The sequence below is a fragment of the Schistocerca cancellata genome, chromosome 4, assembly GCF_023864275.1.
Source record: "Schistocerca cancellata isolate TAMUIC-IGC-003103 chromosome 4, iqSchCanc2.1, whole genome shotgun sequence".
Taxonomy (NCBI): Eukaryota; Metazoa; Arthropoda; class Insecta; order Orthoptera; family Acrididae; genus Schistocerca; species Schistocerca cancellata.
Window position 1 is genome coordinate 731,426,758 of NC_064629.1, and position 16,146 is coordinate 731,442,903.

General features: G+C 42.9%; 1 protein-coding gene and 1 pseudogene across 2 annotated transcripts in view; one reads left to right on the forward strand and one right to left on the reverse strand.

Moving 5' to 3' along the window:
• LOC126184944 (arrestin domain-containing protein 2-like) overlaps nucleotides 1–16,146 on the reverse strand; it is a 226,104-nt gene that overhangs the window by 207,873 nt on the left and 2,085 nt on the right. The gene's annotated exons all lie outside the window — the stretch shown is intronic.
• On the forward strand, nucleotides 1,381–1,498 carry LOC126185495 (5S ribosomal RNA; annotated as a pseudogene).

The following is a 16,146-nucleotide window of genomic DNA, read 5'->3' on the forward strand; positions in this document are numbered from 1 at the left end:
AAACTACATCTGACTGCACAGCTGGCCATTAAAACTAAAACACAAGGAAGGATAGAAAATAATAAAATTTTTACGAGGGGCATCCAATAAGTAATGCAATATTTTTTTCTCGGCCAATTTCGATTGTAAAAAAAAGTGGAACTTGTTTTGGGACATCGTGGAATATTTCCGCTTCAGCCCCTATAGTTTCATGGATTACCGATAGGTGGCTTCGCTATACGTAGCCTTCAAAATTGGGTCTATAAAGGAGGTACTTTCCAAGTAAGGCGTCTGTCATCATCACCTCAAGATAGCGGAATGCTGTGCGATCTCCCACGTGTCGGACGGCAGCGCACAGCTGTGATTCGTGCAACGCTGGAACGTGCGGACTCCCTCACTGGAGGTGATCGACGATTCACAAACACCTCGCTGAACAAATTGTTCAAATGGCTCTGAGCACTATGGGACATAACTTCTGAGGTCATCAGTCCCTTAGAACTTACAACTACTTAAACCTAACTAACCTAAGGACATCACACACATCCATGGCCGAGGCAGGATTCGAACCTGCGACCGTACCGGTCGCGCGGTTCCAGACTGTAGCGCCTAGAACCGCTCGGCCACTTCGGCCGGCCTCGCTGAACAACGCGACGTCTCTGTTGAGAGTGCTGACACACTCGTCCACCAGTTGGGTTACTCAGTGATGTGCTCCCGCTGGCCTCCCCGCCACCAAACAGAGCAACATTAAGAGAAACGAAGAACCATCTGCGCGGAACTGCTGGAGCGTTACGAGGCTGATTGTGACGATTTTTTGACGAACATCGTCACAGACGATGAAAAATGGGTGCATAACTTCGTACCAGAAACAAAATGACAATCTGTAGAATGGCACTGTACCACGTTCCCCCGAAAGAAAAGTTAAATGCCGCCTTTAAAGTCACGGCGACGGTCCTCTAGGAGTTATTCCGTTTGATGCCCTCCCTCATGGTGCAATGATCAACTTTGAAATGTACTGTACTTCCCTCAGAAAACTGAAGAAAAGACTTCAGCATATTCGTCGACAAAAAGTGCAAACGAACTACTCATTCTCCATGACAATGTAAGGCGTCACAAAAGTCTGCGCACCCGAGAGGAGCTCACAAAACTTCATTGGACCGTTCTTCTTCATCCACCCTACAGCCAGGAGGATCTCACACCTTCCGACTTCCATCTGTTTGGCTCAATGAAGGAGGCACTCCACAGGACGAAGCACGTGGATGATGGGGAAGTTATTGATGCACCAAGACGTTGGATCCGATGTCGACCAGAAAAGCGAGCATATAAGCCCTCCGAGTAGGGTAACGTAAGGTGGTCCCATTGAACGGAAATTGTTGAAAAATAGGGTTTTGTAGTGGGGAATCGGGCAACGGCCTTGCCGCAGTGAATACACCGGTTCCCGTGAGATCACCGAAGTTAAGCGCTGTCGGGCGTGGTCGGTACTTGGATGGGTGACCATCCAGGCCACCATGCGCTGTTGCCGTTTTTCGGGGTGCACTCAGCCTCGTGATGCCAATTGAGGAGCTACTTGGTCGAATAGTAGAGGCTTCGGTCAAGAATACCATCATAACGACCGGGAGAGCGGTGTGCTGACCCCACACCTCTCCTATCCGTATCATCCACTGAGGATGACACGGCGGTCGGATGGTCCCGGTAGGCCACTCGTGGCCTGGCGACGGAGTGAGTGGGGATTCAAAATGGTTCAAATGGCTCTGAGCACTATAGGACTTAACATCTGAGGTCATCAGTCCTCTAGACTTAGAACTACTTAAACCTAACTAACCTAAGGACATTACACACATCCATGTCCGAGGCAGGATTCGGACCTGCGACCGTAGCAGCAGCGCGGTTCCTGACTAAAGCACCAGCATCTTCTCCAGACATGAATTTATGGACGACGTGATCCACCAACGGCCGGCCGCGGTGGTCTAGCGGTTCTAGGCGCGCAGTTAGGAACCGCGCGACTGCTACGGTCGCAGGTTCGAATCCTGCCTCGGGCATGGATTTGTGTGATGTCCTTAGGTTAGTTAGGTTTAAGTAGTTCTAAGTTCTAGGGGACTGATGACCACAGATGTTAAGTCCCATAGTGCTCAGAGCCTTTTTTTTTTTTTTTTTTTTTTTTTGATCCACCAACGACTCCGAGGGACCTACGCCGAATCGCCATCGCCGTTGAGGAGTGGGACAATCTGGACCAACAGTGCCTTGACGAGCTTGTGGATAGTATGCCACGACGAATACAGGCATGCATCAATGCAAGAGGACGTGCTACTGGTTATTAGAGGTACTCTTGCAGAAATTCAAATGGGAGGTTCTCGGTCACCCTCTCTCTCTGTGATTAGGCCATTTTTGTCCCCTTAAAGAGGCACTGAGGGGCAAACGATTCGCCTCGGACGACGACGTCCAGCTGCACGTGCGGAGCTGGTTAACATCGCAGCCCCGGAAATTTTAGAAGACGGCCATTCACCGCCTTGTGTCACAGTGGGACAAGTGTCTCAACAGCTAGGGTCAATACTTCTAACATACAGGTACTGTTTTCTGTAATTATGCGTCCGGCTCGTTTCTTTTTGTACGTTTTATGTATATATTTGCAACCTATTATGAATATCAGCAAATGTAACAGGCAGGACTGTTATTTCCTGATTACAATAGCTGCGATGAGCCATTAGAACCAGCACTAGAAGTCAAATATAGGATGAGAAGCCAGCTGTCAACAACGTAGATGCAAGGTTAGCTACAATAATTTAGGCAGGACGCTGGTCACAAGTGGAGTGGAGGCACAGTCTAGTACTACTTCTCTATCTGAGACATTTCTAAATCAGTTTTCACTGATAAGACAGAGAAAGATAAAAGAAGAACAGCATATTTCGAAACTGGTTTTATTTAGTCAGAGTGTCATAGTGTCAGATGTACACAGGTGGGCGAAACTTGGAAGACGGAAGTAACTTTCGCATGACATAGCTCTGTGAAACTTGGATGGTACGTAGAAAGACCTGCTACATTATAGTACTGAAGGTAATTGAAAAAATACGTAATGAGACGGAAAAAAATGACACTTTTATTAAAAGAAAATAATTACACTGAAGTCACCGCGATTGGTGATGGTCCCTTGGACATTACAAAAAGGAAGGAAATGGTTCTTAATAACCATATTTCTCAACGTAGGCGCCCTGGCCCAACGAGAGACCAATTTATTGATATCGTCACTGTAGACAGTCTAACTTTGTTGATGGATCCACAACCTCACCTCTGCTTACACCGCATCATCACTATCAAAGTGAAGTCCTCAAGGTATTCTTTTAAGTTTTGGAAACTGATAAAATACAATTGGGATCATATCGAGACTGTATGCAGTTTGATCGATGACAGTGAACCTAAGGCATCGTGGTCTGGAGAAGTATGTTCCGAGTAAGTGGGTTAAGGACGGAAAAGTCCCACCATGGTTTAACGATGAAATATGAAAAATGTCGAGGAACCGAAGGCTGTTGCACTCCCGATCCAAACGAGAACGCACAAATGATGACAGGGAGGGGTTAGTAGAGGTTCGTGCCTCTGTGAAAAAAAACTATGCGTGAAGCACAAAAGAACTACCATCATCATACCTCAGCAAAAGATCTGGCCAGAACCCAATAAATTTCTGGTAGTACGTAAAACCGCTAAGAGAGTCTTAGGCTTCCATCCAGTCACTCATTGATCAGTCTGCTGTAGCAGCTGAAGATAGTAAAACGAAATCCGAAGTTTAAAATTTGCATTTAAGAAGTCGTTAACGCAGAAAAGTCGTACAAACATACCGTCGTTTGACCGTCGAATAGACTCCGGTATGGATGACATAGTACTAAACATCCTTGGCCTACAGAACAACTAAAATAATTGAAAACATATAAGTGCCCAGGTCCGTATGGAATTCCAGTTCGGTTTTGCAAAGAGTACTCTACGGCAGAGTCCCATGTGACTGGGAAAAAACCGCACGTGCCCCCTTATAAAAGAAGGGTAAAGGAACGGACCCGCAAAATTACAGACCAAAATTCCTAACATCGATTCCCTACAGAATCCTTGAACACCTCCTCATTTCGTATATAGGCCTACGAAGTTTTCTTGAGACTAAGAAGTTTATTTCCACGAATCGCATGGTTTCAGAAGTTTGGCTCGTCCGAAATTCGGCTTGCCCTTTTCTCACATGACGCATTGCGAACTATGGATGAAGGGCAACATCCAGACTTCTAGATTTCCCGAAAGCATTTGACATGGTGCCCCACTGTACGCTGTCAACAAAGGTACGAGTGTATGGAATACGCTCCCAGATATGTGGCTCGTAGACTTCTTAAGTGACAAAACTCAATATATTGTCCTCGACAGCGAGTGTTCATCAGAGACAAGGAGTGACCCAGAGAAGTGTGACAGAACGCTACTATTTTCTATATACATAAATGACCTGGCGGATAGGGTGGGCAGCAATCTCGGCTTTTTGCCGACGATGGTGTGGTGTACGGCAAGTAGAGTGACTGTGGGAGAATACGAGATGACTTAGACAAATTTCTAGTTGGCGTGATGAATGGAAGCTAGCTCCAAATGTAGAAAAATATAAGTTAATGCAGACAAGCAGGGAAAACAAATCCGTAATGTTCGGATACAGCAATAGAAGTGTCCTGCTTGACACAGTCACATAGTTTAAATATCTGGGCGTAACGTTGCGAAGCGATATGAAATGGAACGAGCAAGTGAGGGTTGTGGTAGTAAAGGCGAATGGGAGAATTTAGGGAAAGTGCGGTTCATCTGTAAACGAGACCGAATATAGAACGCTAGTGCGACCTATACTTGAGTTCTGCTCGAGCGTTTGGGATCCGTACTAGGCCGGATTAAAGTAAGACATCGAAGCAATTGGTTTGCTAGATTTGTTACCAGTAGGTTCGAACAACAAACAAGTGTTTCGGAGATGCTTTTGGAACTCAAACGCGAATTCCTGGAGGAAAGGCGACGTTCTTTTCGAATAACACTATTGAGAAAACTTAGAGAACTGGCAGTTGAAGTAGACTGCCGAATGACTGTACTAGCCGGCCGATGTGACCGAGCGGTTCTAGGCGCTTCAGTCCGGAACCGCGCGACTGCTACGCTCGCAGGTTCGAATCCTGCCTCGGACATGGATGTGTGTGATATCCTTAGGTTATTTAGGTTTAAGTAGTTCTAAGTCTATGGGACTGATGACCTCAGATGTTAAATCCCATAGTGCTCAGACCCATTTGAGCCATGACTGTACTGCCGTCAACATACATTTCGCCTAAGGGCCACGAAGATAAGATACGAAAAATTGTAGCTCACACGGAGCCACATACAGTCGTTTACCTCCTCGCTCTACTTGCGAGTGGAAAAGGAAAGGGAATGACGAACAGTGATGCAAGGTACCCTCCGCCATGCACTATAGGATGGCTAGTGTAGTATGTACAGGGTGTTTCAAAAATGACCGGTATATTTGAAACGGCAATAAAAACTAAACGAGCAGCGATAGAAATACACCGTTTGTTGCAATATGCTTGGGACAACAGTACATTTTCAGGCAGACAAACTTTCGAAATTACAGTAGTTACAATTTTCAACAACAGATGGCGCTGCGGTCTGGAAAACTCTATAGTACGATATTTTCCACATATCCACCATGCGTAGCAATAATATGGCGTAGTCTCTGAATGAAATTACCCGAAACCTTTGACAACGTGTCTGGCGGAATGGCTTCACATGCAGATGAGATGTACTGCTTCAGCTGTTCAATTGTTTCTGGATTCTGGCGGTACACCTGGTCTTTCAAGTGTCCCCACAGAAAGAAGTCACAGGGGTTCATGTCTGGCGAATAGGGAGGCCAATCCACGCCGCCTCCTGTATGTTTCGGATAGCCCAAAGCAATCACACGATCATCGAAGTATTCATTCAGGAAATTAAAGACGTCGGCCGTGCGATGTGGCCGGGCACCATCTTGCGTAAACCACGAGGTGTTCGCAGTGTCGTCTAAGGCAGTTTGTACCGCCACAAATTCACGAAGAATGTCCAGATAGCGTGATGCAGTAATCGTTTCGGATCTGAAAAATGGGCCAATGATTCCTTTGGACGAAATGGCGGCCCAGACCAGTACTTTTTGAGGATGCAGGGACGATGGGACTGCAACATGGGGCTTTTCGGTTCCCCATATGCGCCAGTTCTGTTTATTGACGAAGCCGTCCAGGTAAAAATAAGCTTCGTCAGTAAACCAAATGCTGCCCACATGCATATCGCCGTCATCAATCCTGTGCACTATATCGTTAGCGAATGTCTCTCGTGCAGCAATGGTAGTGGCACTGAGGGGTTGCTGCGTTTGAATTTTGGATGGATAGAGGTGTAAACTCTGGCGCATGAGACGATACGTGGACGTTGGCGTCATTCGGACAGCAGCTGCAACACGGCGAACGGAAACCCGAGGCCGCTGTCGGATCACCTGCTGCACTAGCTGCGCGTTGCCCTCTGTGGTTGCCGTACGCGGTCGCCCTACCTTTCCAGCACGTTCATCCGTCACGTTCCCAGTCTGTTGAAATTTTTCAAACAGATCCTTTATTGTATCGCTTTTCGGTCCTTTGGTTACATTAAACCTCTGTTGAAAACTTCGTCTTGTTGCAACAACACTGTGTTCTAGGCGGTGGAATTCCAACACCAGAAAAATCCTCTGTTCTAAGGAATAAACCATGTTGTCTACAACACACTTGCACGTTGTGAACAGCACCCGCTTACAGCAGAAAGACGACGTACAGAATGGCGCACCCACAGACTGTGTTGTCTTCTATATCTTTCACATCACTTGCAGCGCCACCTGTTGTTGAAAATTGTAACTACTGTAATTTCGAAAGTTTGTCCGCCTGAAAATGTACTGTTGTCCCAAGCATATTGCAACAAACGGTGTATTTCTATCGCTGCTCGTTTAGTTTTTATTGCCGTTTCAAATATACCGGTCATTTTTTAAACACCCTGTATGTAGACGTAGATATGGTGGGAAATTCGTTGCAAGGGAGGTGGTCCTACATGAAGTTGGAGATAAAAGATCTTCGACACAGTGGGTTTCAATGACTGAAAGCGCACAGGTGCTGTGGTAGGATGACCACGCGACGGTCGCCAATAATCATCACCCACACATTGAGGCTGAAACGGTGCTAATGAGCAAGTCCACATGTAATACGGCCTGCAGGCGCATGTGACGCAGGTAGGGGCAGTGCTGGAAAGTGTTCCACACGGTCGTCTGGCTCATCCCATGCTGGCAGATCACCTGCCCGGTACTGATACTGGGGTCATCGTGAAAGATCTTTTATCTACACCTCCGTTGGAACGCATTTCCGTCCGTACGTCCTTTTCTACATTTACATCTACGTATCACGCAAGCCACCGTATGATGCGTGACGGAGGGTACACTACACCATTACTAGTCATTTCCTTTCCTGTTCCACTGGTAAATAGAGCGAGGGGATAAACGACTGTCTATACGCCTCTATATGAGCCTTAAATTCTATCATCTTCGTTATCCTTACGCGAAATGTACGTTAGCGGCAGTAGAACAATTCTGCAGTCAGCCTTAAATGCCGGTTCTTTAAATTTTCTTTCTAGTATTCCTCGTGAAGAACATCGCGTTTCCTCCATTTGAGATCCCGAAGCATCTACGTAAAACTTGTATGTTGTTCGAACCTACCGGAAACAAATGTAGCAGCCCGCCTCCGAATCGTTTCGATGCCTTCTTATCGACGTGATGGGGATCCAAAACACTCGAGCAGTTCTCAAGAATAGATCTTACTAGTGTCCTATATGAGGTCTCGTTTACAGATGAACCACACTTTCCTAAAATTCTCCCAATAAACCAAAGTGGAACATTCACCTTCCCTGCTACAATCCTTACATACTCGATCCATTTCGTATCGCTTTGCAACATTACGCATAGATATTTACTCGACGTGACTATTAATGCAGTAGTCGAGCTCTACGGGTTTGTTTTTCCTACTCATCTGCATTAACTTTTTAGAGCCAGCTGCACACCAACAAGAAATTTTTTCTAAGTCATCTTTTATCCTCCCACAGTCACTCAACTCCGACACCTTCCCGTACACCACAGCATCATCAGCAACGAGCTGAGAATATTTTCAATAATTCTGCAGAAAACCGATGTTAGAGATATTGGTCTGTAATTTTGCGGATCCGTTCTTCTACCCTACTTATACTCAGGAGTCACCTGAGCTTTTCTTCAGTCGCTTGGGTCTTTGCGCTGGGGGAGAGGTTCGAGGTAAATGCAAGATAAGTAAGCGGTCAATGCCGGAGAGCATTCTTTGTAAAACTTAATTGGGATATCACCCTTAAACGAATTCAGTTGTTTCTTTACGACATGGTGTCTATTACAATGTCTTCCATACGGGAATGGCCAAATGACGGTGTGTTTGTACGATCTTCCTGCGTGAACGATTTCTTAAAAGAGAAATTTAAAACTACGGCTTTCCTTTTGCTGTCTTCTACTGCCACACCTACCTGGACAACGAGTGTCTGGACGAAATGCTTAGATCCGCTTATCGATTTCACATACGACCAGAATTTCCTCGGATTCTCGGGCAGATATTTTGCTAAGATAGGTGATAGTTCTTGTATGTTTCGCGCATACATCTTTTCACAGACGCACGAATCTCTAATAACCTCTGCCTGTCGTCATTTGTGTGTTCTCTTTTGAACCGATAGTGCAACTGACTTTGCTTCTGAATTTTCCCAATTTCGTTGTTAAACCGCGGTGGGTCTTGTTCATCCTTAATTCAGTTACTCAGCACTTACTTCTCCATTGCACGATTTACAATCCCATATAAATACAGAAAGCTGCAGTCAATCCTTTTTTGAAATGGTTATTTATTCCATTAACCGAGGCTTTTGAGGCTTATCTTCAGGTTGCGTACAGGTTACATGACTATTTTGAAGCGTAATGCTGGGTGCTGGCTCCCTGACAAGAAGATGGAACATGCTTTAATGCATCGACACGAGTATTGTTTATAAGGCGATTTGGATCCGAAACTGAATTCTGTACTTACTGCGACGGTACGGGTGGGTTTGTTAATAACCATCTATCAACTTCCATTGTGATGGACAGTAGGCAACACTACTCACTTTTCACAGGATATGTATGTATATACACCGTACTTACAAAACCTTGGCAGCTTTCCATCACAATGGAAGCTGTTGGATGGGTGTTAACAACAAAGCCACCCACACTGTCACTTTAAGTACAGAATTCATTTTTGGATCCAAATCGTCATATAAACAATACTCATGGTACTGCATTAAAGCATGTTCCATCTTCTTGTCACAGAGCCAGCAGCCGGCATTATGCTTTAAAATAGTCATGTAGCATTCCGTGCACCATATGAAGACGAGTCCGAAAAGGTTCGTAAAGCGGTTTATAGAACAAATAACTATTTCAAAAAAAGTGACAGGTTGCAGTTTCCCGTATTTATACTGGATAAACAGGCAAGAGTTCTTAAACACCCGTAATGGATAAGCCTAATCTGGTTTACAGTCCGTTTAAACTTTGCCCATAATTCCTCTATATCCATCATACTGGACGTAAATCATGTCATTTCATTGTCCAAGTGGGATGCTAACAACTGCTTGTCTGTTCTTTCTAGCAGAAATACCCTCCTATCCTTCTTAATTGAATTATAAACTTTAGTAACCACAGCCGCTATGATATCATGATCACTAATCCCTGTCTATACACTGACACTGTCGATAAAACGTGGCCTGTTTGTAGCTATAAGGTCTAAAATATTTCCATCGTGTGTGGACTGTCGAACTAGCTGTTCGAGACAGTTTTCGGAAAACGTGTTCGAAAGTACTTCGCAGGATCTGTCTGCACCCAATGCAATCAATCCATAGATGTCCCAGTCTATACTCGATAGGTTAAATTCGTCTCCAACCAACATTACATGATCTGGGCATTTCTACAATGCTGACAGTATACTAGCTTTGAATGACTCGAAAACTGTCACAACGGAATCGGGTGGCCGGTAAAAACATCCAACAATTACCTTGATTTCGCCTAGAGCTACGCAACCAGATGACTTCACTGTCACTCACATTCGCCCTCAATAGCTACAACATTTTTCCCAGCTGCAATGAACACTCCTCCTTCTATGGAGACAAATCTGCCTTCTCGATACACGTTCCATGAACCGCTAAAGATCTCAGAGCTTTCTACTTCGGTTTTCAGCCAACCCTAGGGTCCCGAAATGGTTCAAATGGCTCTAAGCACTATGGGACTTAACATCTGAGGTCATCAGTCCCCTAGTCTTAGACCTACTAAAACCTGACTAACCTAAGGACATCACACTCATCCATGCCCGAGGCAGGATTCGAACCTGCGACCGTAGCAGCAGCGCGGTTCCGGACTGAAGCGCCTAGAACCGCTCGGCTACAGCGGCCGGCTAGGATCCCAAGAACAAATTTGAGCACGAGACATTTCCTGTAGTGCAGTTAATTGCGGAACTTTATTTCTGCCCCTTATCCTTTCAGCGATCGTTTCCTGCAGTTTGTGCCCATTTAGCAAAGCGACCTGTGTAGGTTTGTGGTGGCACCTTCCAGATTCGCAATTACATCTCGTGCACCATGCTAGTCCGGAGAAAGAAACCAGTATGCCACCAGGTTCAGCAGGCCCACTTCATACCATTCCCTGTGAGTTGTTCTTTTGCAGGCTGATGGTAACCGTAGCTACACGTTTAGCCGCGTCTAAAATATTCCACGAATTGTGAACCTGATTTACTAGTCTGCAAGCTTTCCCATGCCATCGTCGGCTGAATACACTTAGGATTTGTTATGACAATGTCACTACCATTCACTGATCCATCCATGCGAAAATCTGCGCATCTGGTTGTAAGACAAAATGGACGAAATGTGTTTATGGATGGAATTCACTATCGGCACGATGGTATACGTCTTCACATATCTGTCTATAACATCTTTAGGTGACTCCGTATCTACTGAATTCGTGCTTTGTCCATCTGCTACGCAGCGACGCCACTGTAATGTTCCTTCGATTATCACGTGACGCGCTGTACCAGTCAGATTGACGGCGGACGGTTGCTTGTAATTATATAAATTTCCACGTGCCTCTATTTGTTTGAGTGTCTGCCGAATCGCAGTAGGATGCAACGACTATACAAATCTGTTTCTAGACAAAATACTAGGCTGAGATTCATTAAAATCTTCCTGAGGGAGATTACCTTATTTACGAAAGAGGGCGATTACAAAACTTCTCTCTGGTAACTCTACAGCAATTTTTTCCCCCTAATGTCCCCCTAATGTCCGAATGTCGAGCACAGAGCGAGATGGCATAGTCGTAAGCACACTGGGCTAACATTCAGGAGGACGACGGTTAAAATCCGCGTCCGATCATCCAGATTTAGGTTTTCTCTGATTTCCCCTAATCGCTGCAGGAAAACTCCGGGATGGTTCCTTTGAAAGGACCGATTTTCTTCCCCATCATTAAAAATAATCTGATCTTGCGCTTCGTTTATAATGACCTAGCTGTCGACGGGACGTTAAACCTTAATCTTCCTTCCTTCTTCCATTATACGACAGATACTACATGTTGCTGAAGGAACTGCATTTAAAAATCTAGAGTCTGCCTTCAGGGAGACTTCAAAGAAGGTTCTGGGTGGTTATAATTAAACTGCAGCTACTCACAGTGTGAACTGTAATTATCGTAAGGCAGCGAAACTTGGTAGATATTCTAACGCGTTAATTTGGAACCGATTTACACCCGAAAAAATTATTTCCAATTTTGTCCACCAGGTGCAAATCTCACGCTGTACAGCATCTCGTCGACATCTCGGGTGCTCATATTGAACAAACTTTGTAAGCGGCAATTAATAATAACATCAACATTATTAGTTTCTTGTTTGACCTTTCCTGCCCACATCCCGTTCCTAATCTGTTACTCATGGAAATATTTCTGTACGTCTTTCTTTCATTCATAGCACCAGATTTGCACCTGGTGGCCAAAATTGGAACTAGTTTTTCCAGAGTTAATCGGTTCCGCATTAACACGTTAGAATATCTACTAAGTTTTGCTGCTTTTGAGGACACGTGACACACAGGTTATACAAAGCAATGAAAACGAGAGCAATTAAAAATAAGTAATTTTTATTTCAAGTTATCAGCTGCATTCTAAAACACGTAGTTAAGGGAGAGAGAAATGCTTAATCAAACATCTTTTGGAACATCATTCCTGGGAAACAGCGATCAGAAATTAGAATACAAGTTTTTTTAAAAAAAAAGAGTCTAGAATGGCATGTAAGTTGTTAAAAAAAATATTTAAATTCTAACAACTTAATGCGATCCTATTTTTTATTTAAAAGCTTTTGTCTTAATCAAGCATCTAAAATACAATTTCATATGCATGTGGTGCCATTACAGCTGAGTAAGAAACCTTGTAACATGTTGATATTTTTCACCAACCGTCCAGGCCGGAGTTCAGCCAACACAAAAAAAATATTAGAGCGCGCAGCACTCGTTTCGTCACCAGATAAAGAAGAGTGTTTCCACGAGGAAATTTTAACTGTAGTGTACCTTCCACCAGATTAATGAAATAAATAAGTGGCACAAGCGCGAGCATTAATAATTGACAGGATCACAATAGATGCTGTTTTCACTTTGATAGATTGTGGAGAAATCGACAGAGTTTAATATCCCAGTCTGCCTGTGCTTCTTTGACATCCAGAAGTTACTGTTTGGCTAGAAGGGTAAACGTATAGGTAGATAACGATCAGGTGCAATTTGAAGTTTAAAAATATAAAGAAAAGAAGGACAAAATGATCGATTTACGATAAAAGAAAATTCTGCATACTTAAATTTATAGACAGTGATGGAATGTCGCAAAAGGAAGCACGGTGCACTGAAAAAGAGAAAAACTCGAAGTGTAGATAAAATTATGTTTTTTAGGGAAGAAAGACTTTCAGATGAATACGACATATTACTGAAGACAGAAACACGAGAAAAATAAACGCAAATAACTGTACAGCTTACTTAGTGTTTAAATGGAATTTACGTCCATTTCCGATTGCCTCTCGTGGTGATCAAAAGAAAATACAGCATACTGATATCAATAACGTGGTGGATCTACGTCTACGCCAGTGTAACCTGAATTACCACTTGTACACTTTGTAACCATGAGCTTACGGTGTTCATAAACCGAGTAGATATGCAGCATTAAAGCTCCTAGTTGCGAAGTATTGAATTGAAAGTGAATTTTTTTATGATAGAAATTAGCAGAACGAATCACACACGCAACTATATTATGTATAATATAAATAAAGTACCTGTAATGAACCGCTAGTCTGCGTACTGCATCGTGAGTAGAAAGAGTCTTAATTCCCGATAGAAGACGAGTTTTGTGTAATTTCTCATGTACATAGCACTTCAGTACATCATATAACAAAATATACGAATTTATACAGCAATGGTAAGCAATAGAAATATCTTCTCTTGGAAAATATGTATGATATATGGCTGACTATTGACAGTGACTCTCCACATTCATTATCTTCCGTGCGACAAATTCCGTTTCCAGAAATAAAAAAATTACCTTGGTTCCATCGTACTTGTGTGGCGTCTTTCAATGAAGCCAACACGGGTTGAAACACGAAGGTATTGTTGTAAAGGTGCAAGCATTAAGCTTCCCATTGTGTATGGTTTTGCAGTTCTAAGGGAACGAACACTGAGTTATGGCTGAATGACTAGTAAATATCTCCTTACTTAGACACTTTCAATTAGTCATTTCCTTTCCTTTCAAAGACCTAGCCCGCGATCACACTTTAGCAACTCGAGACAGCCACGAGTTTTGAGTAGCGTTTCTTGTGAAGTTCCATTAAGGTGCAGACTACTTCACTACGCTCCGTGATACTGTCTCGTATGGCCATTTAATAATTCACTGTCCTTTGCGCATCAATGCTCTTACGTATTAATGAAAGTATATTCACGACTGAAACTCAGTAAATGGTTTAGCGTTAGTAATGAAGACAGACAAGGGGATTCCCTAGGTACAATGCTTTTTAATATGACTCTTGAAGCAGCCATTCCAAAGCTTCAAATATCTGGTTACGTCAGCACTAAGTCAACCCAGATATGTTCCTACGCTAATGATGTAGCAATTATTAGTAAAAGAAGAGTTTCACTAGAGAGAACAATAGGTGATCTGAAAGAAGCCAAACTACATGGAGGCCTTTCTATTAATGAAAAGAAGACGAAATACATGAATTTCACCAGGAAGGGAAATAATAACTTTGATAAACTATCAGCAGCTGGTTTCAATGTTGAACACGCAGAATTATCTGTGATCTAATATTAGTAGGGCAAATTCTATGTCAACTGAAATAAAACAGCGCATCCCAAGTGATAATAGATGCTTCCACAAGTTTAAGAGATTGCTGGCCTCTAGGACATTAAATACACAATTGAAACTTCAAAATTTATAAGGTCATGATCAGCCCACTTGTAACATACGGAAGTGGGAAACATGGACATTAACGAGTGCTGCTCAAGATCTATGGGGCAATTTAGGATAAAAATGGTTTCTGGAGATCTAGAACGAACTGAGCTGGGTCGCCTCATACAAGGAACTGACATTGTCAGAACAATAAAAACTAGGAGAATAGTCTGGCTTGGACACGTTCTTAGGATGGCTACTGGACGAACAACTAAAAAGGTTTTCGAGTGGAGGCCAACTGGGAGAAGAGAAGGAGGAAGGCCACTAAAGCCGTGGAGAGACCATCTGGAAGTAGGTATAAGATCTCCGAGTTAGAGAATGCTGAAGAAGCGCTCTGGAAAGGTTAGAATGGAGGAACCTTGTTGAAGAGGTTAAGGTCCATGCAGCTTTGTAACTCCATCAGAAGAAGAAGAAGAAGATTTGCGACTGGAATTATTCACTTAATTTCTTAAACATATTCTTTCAGTTTATCCGTTTTGTTAGCTCCGAGGAATCTGACTGTCTTTCAGTTGTCTTGGAAGACTAACAGTCAATGATGTATATTATCAGTTACGGCTATGAATATCCTACGAAGATTCTAGAGGCTGTTGAAGTCACTCACATGGAAATAGTTGCTTCAATAAATTTAAGTTAACATGAATTAATATAGTAGTTGTATTCTGAGAATATTAATTTCCCAATTTAGGAAGCGGGTTTTTATTACAACCTTCTACCAATCAAAGGTTTTGCTTCAGAGAATCCATATGGAATGTCATGTATGTAGTGACTACGCATCCTTATTACTTAAGGCCTTTAAGAAGTCTCCCATTGTCAGACACAATTAACTCACAATGCTCGTAGCTTACGTGATCCGGTTCCACTGCAAGCGCTTTTTACGCTTATCATACTACAGATTTACCTCAGCTTCAAATCTGAGAATTTTGTTTTCTGGAATTAGCAGTCTTCTTTCATAGATTCTCCAGGATAGCCTTGCATATCCATCTTTTATTCTACTAATTCACTTGTATCAAGCTGAAGCAATTCAGTGGCAACAATAATAGTGAAAATAAAATAAAAGTGGTAAGACACATGAATTTCTGAAGCATCATGAAAAACTAAGAAGAAGGTAACAATATCAGAAGTACGTCATTGGGATGTGTTATAGAAGCTGTAAACTAATTTCTTAAGAAAATGAAACTGTTACTAAATGCTACAGTATTTACATGACACAATTGGTACACTAAAACAAAAATGCTGCAATTACTTATCTGTAACATGCTGAAGGTTGTATGTCGGTGAACTATCTCTACAGTGTTACTATATTATGAGAGATATCTGGAAACTCAAATAATTAATAAAACTTTTATAGATTCAGTATCACTAACGGACAACCATGAATCAGTACTTTTGCATTTGTGTGTGTGTGTGTGTGTGTGTGTGTGTGTGTGTGTGTGAGGAGAGGGTGCATTTTTATGTTTCAATTGTTGCTCACACTTCTCCGTTTTACAAATTTTAACTACAATAGCCTCAAAAATATTTTAGTGCGGGTGCTAATGGCTTGGCTGACTTGAGCCCAAACACACATATCATTATCAGTCTAAAAATGCTTCATAAAGTAATCGCAAGTAAAGAACAACTAA